General features: G+C 38.5%; 1 protein-coding gene and 1 non-coding gene across 3 annotated transcripts in view; both read left to right on the top strand.

Moving 5' to 3' along the window:
- Nucleotides 1-12,810, top strand: part of ARMH3 (armadillo like helical domain containing 3) — a 174,351-nt gene that overhangs the window by 119,553 nt on the left and 41,988 nt on the right. The window lies entirely within an intron of this gene.
- Nucleotides 2,394-2,524, top strand: LOC129077389 (small nucleolar RNA SNORA38). The gene has a single exon (XR_008529847.1). It is a non-coding gene; the product is annotated as a small nucleolar RNA SNORA38 (small nucleolar RNA).

The raw sequence follows: 12,810 nt of genomic DNA, 5'->3' as shown, positions 1-12,810 counted from the left end.
ATAATTAGCCAGACTTAAGCACCACAGGGTGGGGCAGAGTGATTCCTGTGGGTAGGGCTATTGCTTCCCCTCAGGCTGATGCCACCTGGAGGGGACTGCTCTGCCTGAAAAAGATGGCTTCTGCAGTATGGGGAATGACTCAGCACAGGGATCCAGGCAGCTGTTTCTTCAGTTCTGTTCCTAGAGCCACCAACCTCAGACTATCCTCAATAGTCTCTAGTCCACTGCCCTCCCTCTGCTGGACCATAGGGTAAGTGGATACTGACCAAATTTTGTGCATTGGCCCTTTAAAGAGGCTCTCTGTGTCTCCAGCCTTCTCTCCCTGGCAGACATAAAACCTGCTTTTCAAAGCTTAATGTTATCTGGGTTCCTTTCTGGCTCTGGTACTGTAGGCAGGGGAACCCAACTAGGGGTTCAGACCCCTTACTTCCCAGGGGAACCCCCCAGCCACTGAAATAGTCCTCTGTAACTTCAGCTGCTGCCCATGGGAGCTCAGCCAGTTCTCTTGTACGTCTACCACACTCCCTACCAGCATGCTGTGGTGAAGTGGTTTCTTCTGTCTATCCTTGGTTATAAGGCTTCTCTCCAGCTAGTGTTCAGTTGGTTATTCAGGATGATTTCTCTACAATTTAGCTGTAATTCCAGTTTGGTCCTGGGAAGAGGTCAGTGTAGCTTCCACTTACCCCTCCGCCATCTTGGATCTTTACGATTTTCTTTTTCTGACTTAACATGATCACTAATACTTGCAGGGTCTAACAAGTAGTAATTAAAAAGCTATAATTAACCTTGTTAAAAAAAATGACACGTTCAGTAGGGAGAGTAATTACAAGATGACATTTAAAAATTTTGACTGGATAAATAGGTGATAATGAAACATTATGTGTTAAGGGCTTATGTCAGCAGTGTGTCATATCTTAATCCTGTATTTTTATGCCCCTTCCACCTAGAAGGGATTTTAAGTGAAATTTACTGACTATACATAGTAGACACATAGCATTTAATCCAGCTGGGAAATGCAGGTCCATCTTAGCTAACTCTTAATTAGCCAGTAATTACTTATGTATTTCTCGTGTACCAACCCTGTGCCCTTAGCTCCCGACCTACATTGAGAGTACAACACAGCAAGACTTCATAGGGTAGAGTGCCAATGCAGTTAAGACCGGAAGGACATCTGAAGGCCATGGTGCATCTTGTTGTACCTGAGGTAGAATGTGACCAGGATAGACATGTTCCTATTATAGTTCCTTTGAAAAGCTCCAGGAGATGACCACTCATAATTTGCTGCTGGAGAGTTTCTGAAATGTTCCCTCTCTCCTGTATTGTCACAGAAGTCACTTTAGGAAGGAGGAGTCTACTTTAAACACTAAAACAAACATGTTTGTTGAGGACATTTGCCCAGTACAGTCTTAGGGCCTTGACTTTAGTTAAGGCTGATGTTCTTCGTTTTGTATGATCTTTTAAGCAAGAACTTTCTGCTAGAGCAAGAATTCCCTTTCTGCCCTGGTTGGTGTGGCTCAGTGGATTGGGTGCCAGCCTGAGAACCAAAGGATCATGGGTTCAATTCCCAGTCAGGGCACATGCTTGGGTTGCAGGCCAGGTCCCCAGTTTGGGGTGTAAGAGAGGCAACTGATTGATATCTCTCTAGCACATCAATGTTTCTCTCCCTTCCTCTCTCTCTAAAAATAAAATAAAGAAAATCTTTTAAAAAATCCCCTTCCCCATGCTACTTTTTTGTAAATTTTTCCAGAGATAATGTGTACATGGGGAAGTATGCTTTGTTTTGGGGTTTTGTTTACCAGTCATTTGGGAGATGCAGAATTCAACATCTATTTTTTTAAAAAATTATCAGAATATTAGGGATTTATTTTCATTTGATCTCAGAAAATTTGCAGTTGAAAAAAATAATTATATACCCAAGTTGTTCCAAACATACTTAAAAGTTTTCCAGTAACTGAATTGGGTACCTAAAAATAATATCCCTTTAACATTAGGATCCACATTGATAAAAGTGGTTCTTTTTTAGAATTCCTTTTACTTCAAAGCAACATCTGTCCAGTTTAAGGACATTTAATAACTCTTGTGTTAACACCAAATTGAAAGGGGTATGGCATAAATTGTTAGGGCAAATCTAAGTTTATCAACATCAACAAAGCATTTTTCAAATTTATCTTGAATAAAATTTTCAAATTTATTAAAATGTATGTATTGATTCACATTAGAAAAATGTTAATTATTATTATTATAAAAAATTTTAATTTTAACGTAAATACCTGGTCAGATAGGCCACAAAATAATCCTTTTCTTAGAGCTTCAAATTTAACTCATTAGTAAAAAGTTATTTTTTTTATTTTTTAAGATTTTCTTTTTCTTTCTTTAAATTTTTTCCATTAGCATCCTCCTACAAAGGCGTGTCTTTGATTCCCTGTCTTTGGACACGTAAGAATTGGAGGCAAAGAAATGTGGACTTGGAGAAGTCTGGGGCCAGCTTGCTCCCTGCAGGCTCAAGACCAACCATCCCACATAGAGAAAAAAAAATAAAAAATAAAAGAAAAGAAAAAAAATAAATAAATTTTTTCCATTAGCATTTAACCCCCTTATACTCCCTCCCCCCTGCAGTTACCACACTGTTGTCCATGTTGATGAGTAGATTTTATATATTTTTAGAGAGAGGAGAAGAGAGAGAGAGGGAGCAAAACATCCATGTGCAAGAGACACCAATGGGTTGCCCCTTCCACGCCTGCAACCAGGAGCCTGGTCGCAACCCAGGCATGTGCCACATAAGTCGGGGCAATGTTCACAGCTTTTGCAGGTATAGACTAAATTACTTTAGCAACTGTATCTATGACACTTAGAGAGACTGCTTCAGAATATTGCACAAATATTTGTAATATGTACCATGCAGGAGAATGAAGCAGAAGGGAAACTTCAGTCTTGTTTTAAATGTTTTAAATCCATTAAACCTGGAGGTGATTTATCATAGTTGGAGCACCATCCATGTGATGGAATTTTACAAAATATCTAGTCAAATTCTTCATTGACAGACGTAGAAGATTTTATAATATTCATGCCACAAATTCAGGCTTTTAGACTATAAGTTGACAAATTTCTTTGTATATTTGGGAGTTGTTAGAGACAAAATGTACCCAAAGTATTAACTCAGCAGTATCTTCTAAATCTAAAGCAAAGTACTTATCATTTAAAACATTTTGAATCAATTGATCTTTTATATCATTAGAAATGTCTTATATTTTACAAGCAATTGTTTGATGGTTTAATTGAAGATCTTTCACTTTTTATAAAGTGGTTTTTTAGTTTTTTCCTTATAATTTTCTGACAAAATGTCCATAATTGAAATAACAATTTATTTTACTGTATTTCAATGTAAAATATGGTGTGATAGCCAAAGAAACAAGCTCAGATCCTGTTAAAAATGAGTAACATTTTTTCTGTTGGATGTATAATTCTGATTTTCGATAGCCTATTTTGTCAATTTGTTTTTAATGTTTTAATGTTAGGAAGAAACTTACTTAGTTTATATTTTCTTACATTTCTTAATAGTGTATACTTTATTATCCTGAAAAGTTTTTTACACAACAAACAGCTTTTTCATTTTGCCTTGCTAAAGCAAACTGCAGCTGCCATTTATCATGAAACTAGCAGCATACCTTCTTTCAGTCTCATTTTTTCTTTACTGCTTCAACGTAGTATTATCATTTGCATCTCTACTCAATTCTTCATCAGTAGTATGCCTTTATTTTAAACTTAAAAATCTGTTCACATTTACTTTTTAAAACTAGAAACATAATTTAAAAATAATTATTTTACTCTAAATACCAATTTGAATTTATGTAGGTATTACTGTAACTCAGCAGTTTCTCCCGCCAGGGTATATTTGGCATGTTTCCATGATCAGAACTTGGGGATGAGTTGAGGAGTGCTACTGGCATCTAGTAGGTAAACCCAAGGAGTGCTGCTACACATTCTGCAGTGCCCAGGACAGCCTCTCACAACAAATTATCTAGCCCAAAAGGTCAATAGTGCTGAGGTTAAGAAACCCTGCTGTAACTCATACTGTCTGCATGAAGTATTAAATACATTACATCTGTATATAGAAAGTTATTTGAACTGAATCAATTCATTGAAATCAAATAGACTGGTGATGTGTAGCACTGGAAATAACACACATTCATGACGTGCACTGTAATACAGCAGTAATATTTGATACAAAACAGTGCTTGAAGTGAAATGGTAGCTTCCAAAACACAGTTGTATTTAGTGGAATCATATTTTATACTCCTTTAGTTTTTTGGTTTAAACTGATTAAAATAAAAATTTAGTTCCTTAGTTGCACTAACCACATGTCAAGTGCTCAGCAGTCACATGTGGCTAAGTGTCTATTAGAACAGTGTCTATAGGTCTGGAAGATTAAACATGATGGATTGACTAACATTACCATCCTACACTGTAGGACAGGGAACAAAGACAGCTGACTCCTTAACTTGCCTTGGGGTTTGAAGTATGGCAATTTAGCCTGGTTTCTAATATCTCTACTTTCTTTCTAAAAATGGAGAGACCAACACATTGTTTTATTAGAATATAACTCTGGGTTTTTACGCCTGGGTTTTCCAAGGTCAGTTACTGCTGGAAAACAGGCTTGACTTGGGTGGTACAGTAGAGTCCCAACTGTTCCTGTATTCCATTAGGATGAGACTGCTGGATCACAACTGTTACCCTACTTCCTGAGCTTCTATTCACACTTTGTTCAAATTAGGCAGAGAATGAAGAAGTATTCATCATAACTTTTCAGTAAATACTTCCTTCTTGCTTAAAAGGCACCTTTCCATACATCTGGATTAACAAGGAGTTCAAAGCACAGCAAATTACAGAATTGCTTAAGTGTACCTGAGTAGACAACACTCAAAGGAGCGAGGTCTTATTTCCTTTGTCAAACGGGATGTCAGGTCATCTCCCCTTTGATAATAACATTTAAAGCACAGCTTGGTAGCTCTTTGAGGTCTAGTGTTATGAAGCGGTCTTCTTTCATCACTGTTCGTCCCATCTTAGGCTGAAGGTTTCAGTCTTGACAGGTGGAAAGTCATATAGAGAGTTAGTTTAAGGGAGGAGGGTACCTCCCTTGTATTATGGGGCATATAACTGACTTTTTTTCCTGAAATAGAGACACTAGTGTTAACCAAAAGGAAGTGCTATTCTCTTTATTTTTTTTTCTCAACTGTTTTGAGCCTGCATGTCTGATTCTTTGTCACTCCCTAGGTTAACAAGCATCACAGCTTTTTACTACCAGCATGGCTTGCCTCTTGAACTTCATCCCCTACCTAGAGGTCCCACAGGTACCTCAAACTAACATTCCAAAGAATATGCCTATTGCCCTCACCCCACAATTTAAAAACCATCTCCTCCTATGTCATCATCTGTTCAGTTGCATAAAGTAAAAGTAGAAATCTCAGAGTTGCTTTTGAGCCTTCTCTTTTCTTCACCCAGTTGGTAGGTTCTTTCAGCTTTAACTCCTAAATATTTCTCAAGTAAATTCTTCTCCTTTAGTACAACCCTCATTTTAGTTCAAGGCCTCATAAAGTCTCATATTACAAGAGCCTCCTAACTGCTCTCTACCTTCAGTCTTTCCCTTACAGCAGCCTCTATTCAGTTTATTCAGTCACTGGAGTTGAGTTTCGGAAGCCCAGATCTTTATATTGCTGGTGAAGAGTATATGTTGGTACCATCATTTTGTGGGCTATTAGGCAATATCTAGTAAAGTCCAAGTTGCCCAAGCCTTATGACACAGTAATTTAATCCATAGGTATATTTCCTTGAGACACTTTCCCACATGAATACAAGGATATATAAATAAGAACATTTATTCAATATTGTCTTTAATACCAAGAAAATGGGAAACCACCTGCAGTCAACATAATGGACTTTGGTATATTTTTATTTTTATACAATGGAATATTATACAACACTGAAGTTGGATTACAAAAATCAAGAAAAATCTCACAAATATAATATTGAATAAAAAGTAAGTTGCAGAATGTAAGATAATATGCACAAAAAGTTTAAAAACATAAAAATAATAATACATTATTTAGTAAAAAGAATAAAGCTGTATACAGGAATGATAAATACCAAAATCAAGAGAATATCTGCTTCTGGGAAGAAAGGGACATATGCAATCAAAAAGAGATATGTGGAGGGCTTAAAAGGTACTTGTCATGCTTTCTTAAGTTAGATATTAAGTATACAAACATTCAATATAATCTTTTCTAAATCTTTTTCTATGTCTGAAATATTTCATTCAGAAAATCACCAGGTTTTAAATCTTGTGTGATTCCCCATCATTGATAGGGATAGGGTAATTGTCCAAACTTCTTTTTTTTCTACTTTATTTGCTTTAATATATTTTATAGGAATCTTTTTGATAAAACCAAATACTTGTTTAAGACAAAATAAAGAAGTGAAAGCTAATTGATTATTTCAGAGCCCCTACATATTTAGACATTTTTTTTTTTCTCTAATAAGTTGACAGCTGCTTACACTGGCTAATGGGAGAAAGATGTAAGTTCTTAGGATCTGGCCAACATCAGATAAAGGGCATCCTTTGTGTCAGCAAAACCCATAGCCGCCAGAGAGAAGGGACCATGGCTCTTCTTGTCACAACCTGAAGTGGCAGGAACCATTGCCTAGGCATCCCAGCCACCTCAGCAACACTCCTCCAACAGGAGTAACCTCAGACTTTCAGTCCAAGGTTAGCAGTGAATCTCTGTGAACGGGCACTGCCCCCAGCTAGGCTTCCAGAGCTCATGCTGGAAAGATGAAAACAGGACAAATCGTGAGAAGCACAAGCAGAGTTATAGCCCACCCATTGGCCCTTTTCAGAGACCCAAATATCCAGTTCCCCAAACGAGTGTCCAAACTTCAAATGACACCTTTACCTCAGCCTACCTTCATAACTAGCTTTATTTACTATCACTCTCCCACCTGCGTTAAGATCTAGCTAAATTAGAGTTGGCCACAGAGTCTCAAATGTCATACCTCTGCACATATTTTACCTAGAATGTCTTCTCCTTCCTCTTTTTACCTAGCAAAATTCCGTTTTTGCTTCAAAATCTTGCTCAGATGTCACCTTCCTTGAAAGCTTTCTGGATTCTTTGAAGCAGAATGATCCCCACCTGTATTACCACAGAACTTCATACATTTCTCTCCTAAAGCACTTGTCACATTGTGGTATGCTCATTTATTTGTCTGTCCATCACTAGATGGTGAGCTCCTAAGGAGAGCAACCATGTTGTTGTTATTTTTTTACTTCTATTATTAAGGCCCTAGCACAGTGTAATATAGTACAATAAAAGAAGGAGTGGATGGCTGGAATGAATGGTGTCATCTTCCAAGGCCTTAACCTAAATCACAACCACTGTCTTCCAGAATCATTAACTGATCTGAGGGCTTAAGCTAAGGAGGTAGATATTGAGATGCCTAAGTGCTTGTAGGGTTCCCCTTCTGATTGTGCTCTCTAATGTGTCTGTGGAGCCCCATTATAAAAGACTGTTTCAGATCTTAATAGACAACAGGAAATACAGTCTTGGCAGCTCCTGAATTAATTTAGTATAGCCAGGAAGTATGCTTTGGAATAATCAAAAGAGCCCCCTTACTCAATGAGCTGAATTGTTTATCCTGACACAATAGAATTTACTGACTTCTAATTCCTTCTAAGGCAACAAGAGGACAGCCAAAAGGTTTTCATTATCTGAAATGGGGCTTTGAGACAACTAAAGCCACTTTTAAGTGAATTATTGATAATATTATGCATTGTTTTTCCTCCTTTTTAAAGTAACAAGTCAAGGTAATTAATGCTATTTTTATCTTGCAGATCTACTGAACTTTAAAGATGATTTTATAAGGATGCCTTAAAAAAAACCTCTCATTGGCTGAGTGATGGGTTGCTGTCATTTCTGTAAGCTAGAGGCCCTGCTGAAGGAATGTGTGTTCTGATGCTATTTCACATGCTATTGTTTAGATGTTTATATATATGCCTTACTGCTTTTGGCAGTGAGGTCTTTTTTCAGGCTGTTTATGAGGTTAAAGTTCCTCTCATGTATTTCTTACTGACGGCCTTCCCAAATGTACATTATTATCTTAGAAGCCAAAAGAGAACCAAGGAAACTGTTATAATTAACAGGCAGCTGCAAAGCAGAGCCATTTATTCTGTTCAGTGTGGTTTGGTGGAGATCAGAGACTAGAGGCTTCAGTATGGCTTTAAGTGAAGCAGCTGCATCGCCAGCTGGATACTGACACACTGCAGAGGGCGGGCACAGCACAGCTGAGATCCATTCATTCCCATATGAGACTAGAGGCCTGCCTTCAGCTTAGATAACTGCTTTATGTTTACATTTAATTTTAGGTGAGAGGAGGTACAGAACCTGCCATAGCCTATATCCATGAGCATCTTTGAGTCAGTACTGAACAAATAGGACCTCAGCAGTCTGTGGCTTTCACAGAGGTACCCTGCTACTCCCTAGCTGGAAAAGTATTAAAACAAGACAGTGGGAAAGGAAACTATAACTTTTCTCATTGGTTTACTGGAAAAATTTGGCGGGTTGGTTTTTGAGTGGATGAACCTAATTTAACTAGTAAGCTTTCTGTAGTCTGATTTAGTAAAAATTGGTTATTAGTCTCCATCCCTATAAGAATATGTGCCAGAGTATACTCACCTTTCATGACCTAATTAAATTAACTCATATTTCAAGACTTTATTCAAGCACCATATCCTTTAGGATGCCTTTCCTAAGCCCCCAGCTTGGACAAAATACTGCGCCCCCTTTGTGCTTCCATGATACCACTTGTCTGTTCTTTGTCCAGCACTTAGCACATCGTAATAAAATTATCTGTCTATAGTATTGTCTTTTCTACTGATCTATATATTCCTTGCTATTTCAGATCAAATTTCGTTTGCTTCCCCCATTTCATAGCATAGTACCTGCACATAGTAGGTATTCAGATGTTTGTCAAACAAACTGAACTATCAAGAGTCAGTGGCTATACTAGCAAACCCTTAGCATCAGAAACCATAAAACTCTCATCTAGGGACAGGGTATTCCTTCATTACATGAGAAATCAATCAATTTGCAGAATAAGGGAGGAGAAGATACAGAAGTTCTGTCTTTCTAAAATAGTGCATATAGGATAAAGTTCTGTAATCACTTTAAGACTAAATTTCTCCTTTTGGCAGTGTCACCTTTTCAGGAAGGGAAAAACTTACCACTATTCCTGGTATATTGGAGAGAAAACAGCTAATAACTTTTTTTTGTTTGTTTGTTTTTTAAGCTAATAACTTCTTCATGAACATAAAACAATTATACCCAGGCCTCCCATAGAGATCCTCTGGCAGAGCCAACCACCTTACCCCACACATAGGCTTTTCATTTTTTTTTTACTCCAGAATTTCATAGACTTTCCCCCAAAGACTTCCATCTTGTTGCACTATTATGATGAATGTTTGGAGCTGGCTCTCACCCCCTGCTTTACTAGCTATCACTGGAGGTGCTGTCAAAGAATCAGGCCCCAAATTTATCCTCCCATTAAGGCCTCTCCTGGGCAGCACTGCTTGGTTCTGAATAGTAGTCATCTAGTTTCCCCACCTTCTTCCACCTCCCACTGCCTTTGAAAGTAAGGAAACTGCAGGCCCTGTTGCAAACAAAATACTGTGGTCGAAATTGTGGTGGTAAATTATTTTCTGCCACAGTTCTTTGCTCTTGTTCTAGGCCTAGAGAGAAGCTCAAATGTATGAGTGCCCCTGCACATGCATGTGCTATGAGACCTCCATCAATTTCAGTCACAAGCCCATTCCATGTCATTTCTTTAATTGGCTGATCATGTCTGTCTCCCAGCAATGTCTTTAAGATCTTCTCTCTCTGAGTTAGAGATTTATTGGTTTCTGAACATAGGGGCCTTACCTACTTTCCTGTCTACTCTTATCTATTCCTACAAGTGATAGACACATGGCCTCTGATGAGTTTTTAAAATGATATATGATTGTTTAATTTGTCTCCACAGGCATTCCTACTGTCTTCCTCTTTTAAGGATTCTGACTTGGTAGGCTGCCATTTCATCAATTTGGGGCTTTCATTTTGTTTTTTTAAGATTTTATTTATTTATTATTAATGAGAGAGGAAGGAAGGGAGAAGGGAGAGAAACATCAATGTGTGGGTGCGTCTCACGCACCCCCTACTGGGAACCTGGCCTACAACCCAGGCATGTGCCCTGACAGGGAATTGAACCAGCAACCTTTTGGTTCGCAGGCCAGCACACAGTCCACTGAGCCACACCAGCCAGGGCCAGGTTGAGGCTTTCATTTTGTCTCATGATTATTTTCAGAAAGAAATAGAGCCAAAAGTTGTGCAAGGTGCCAGCTGTAAATCTTAGGATAATTGATAAATACCCGTTTCACTAGCAAACAGTGCATTTTATTCAATAATAGATACTGATTGGGTTGTTAAGAAAATCTGACCCTTTAGCTTTGGAGCTAACTTATTAATAAGCTGATATTGAGGTTGCCATTAACATTGGAAAAACAACATGCCTCAGTAGTATTTTTCCCCCTGTGGAGAAAGTATATTGCAATGAAGTTTTAAGCTTTTCCCTAATCACTGAGAAAGATAACTATCCACTTCACCTAAGCAGAATGATTCAATACTTTGAGCAGCTTATCTATTCTTCATTTACTTCTTGTTATACTAACCTATCCCAGTTTCCTTACTTTACTAATTGAACTGTTACCCAGTTTCCTTGCTTTTTGTCGTACCTCTACCTCTCCAGGATCCTTTCTCTAGCCAGCCACATCTCTTCCCCCACTACTATTTATACTCAGGCTTCTTATAGGAAGCCACTGGTGCTAGGGCCTCTCTGAAGACAACATCAGTCACTGCCGGAGCAGGTGAAAGCATCCTGCTTTTTTAGAGCTGACACGAAGGGTGAAGGTCTCTGTCACAGAGGATGAGTAAGCAGGCAGGGCCGAGTAACGCCACCTCTCAGTGCTTAGGACTGCAGGCTCAGAGCTGACAGTGCACTGTAATAAGATTCATCTCTGTTCACTTAACTGATGTGGGCTTTATGGTAAATGTTTGCTTGCTTAATTACTTTGGCAGACTCACTGATTGCTTTTCCTGAGGAGTTCCAAAAGGTACCCCTGGGATGGAGTATAAACCTCTTTCCATGTCTTTTAATTTCATTCTTTACTTGGAGGACTTGAAAACTGGTATGTGATCCATATGTCTACCATCCCCTCTCTCCTGTGCATGAACATCAGGACTACTCCAGTCTAGTATGGTGTCCATATGGCCCACACTGTACCACTCAGAATATTGACAGCCTTTTTCCTCTGTCCACATGAGATCCCCAGTCCTCCCTCGCCACCGCTGAGGTGTATGCACAGCTCTTCTAATTAGTTTGGGATCTGTTTACCTTTTTTCTCTAACTTGTATGGGATCCACAGAAAATTTCCCTCTCTCTCCAGCCCAGCATATGATCCACTAAAATAATTCCCCTCTAATTTTGAAGTGAAAGGAAAAGAAGCCTAAGTTAACCAGTTGCTGATTTTTTTTGTCCTCTTACTCAAAGTTAAATGTCTTATAATAAATTGATTAATTGGGCTCATGGGAATGAGATTTAGTTAACATATTTCAGGTTTTTGGCTCACGCCAGTTTTTAAAAAGCTTTTGAAATGTTCACCATTAATTAAAATTAGATCACTTCTTGGGGTTTTGAGTTTATCTCTACTGCCTGAGAAGTCCTCCCAAGTATGTGCTAGGATTTTTTTTTTGTATCCTGAAGTGGGGCAGGAAATCTATTAATAGACATATTCACACGGCCCATTTTGTTCTTTTGTATTCACTAGAAACTTCTGAGAGTTTAGAGAGGCCTTGCTTCTAGAGATAGGAAATCCAGGGCCAAACTAATTGCACAGGCTGTCAGAGGTTTGCCTTCTGCACTCCCGGGAGCTCTGCCACCAACTCCTGGCCTGCCACTAGAGACAGGGTAGGGGGAGCTGAAGCGTAGAGTAATGGGATCTGAACATGGATATAGGCTAATCTTGTAGGTTTTTTATTCCTAGGAAACTTTTGGAGTCTCTGTTCATTTATTTAGAGAAAGTTTTAATAAAAAGTGGACATTTCTAAGGGGAATAGATTAAGTGATGTCTTTTATGGAAAGGTAGGTAGTCCATTTGACTTTTGTGGTTCCTTCAACTCTTATGGTTCATTCTTCTCCATTTACATTCATTGTGATTGTATAAACTGTGAAAAAATATCAGGTTGGTATCTAAAACAGGAAGGAATTCCATTCTTCTCTTTGGCAGTGCTAGAGGAGATAATTTAGCCAAAGTGTAAAGCTCATGGCATCTTTCTTGGCTTAAATCTACGGTTTGGGGCCACAGTAACTAGAAATTAGCTCATTTTTCAAGCAAAGTAGCTATAACCAATTGCCCAATTTCCAGCAGGTGATGAGGTGGAAACCTACATTGGACAAAGTCATGCATCAAAGTAGAAAGCTCAAACTGCCAAAATGCATAGTCATGCACACAGCTTCGGAAAATGAGGTGACTACCCCTCAGGCTGTGTGCATGTAGATTCCACATACATTAACTCTTTCCTGTTTCCCTTCAGTTAAAGAATTCTGAGTGTTCATATTTGTCCAATGCAGAGCCTGGATGAAAATGTCATCCAGTAAGGTGAATAATTTACCTGGTGCGGCGTGTTTCTCTCCTAGAAATTGAGAGAAATGCTGACTCACATCATTCCCCAG

This window comes from Pteronotus mesoamericanus, unplaced genomic scaffold, assembly GCF_021234165.1.
Source record: "Pteronotus mesoamericanus isolate MK-2021 breed Mesoamerican mustached bat unplaced genomic scaffold, CSHL_Meso_final contig_657, whole genome shotgun sequence".
NCBI lineage: Eukaryota > Metazoa > Chordata > Mammalia > Chiroptera > Mormoopidae > Pteronotus > Pteronotus mesoamericanus.
Note: the sequence above shows the minus strand (reverse complement) of the source record. Positions and strands in the feature narration are given on the sequence as shown.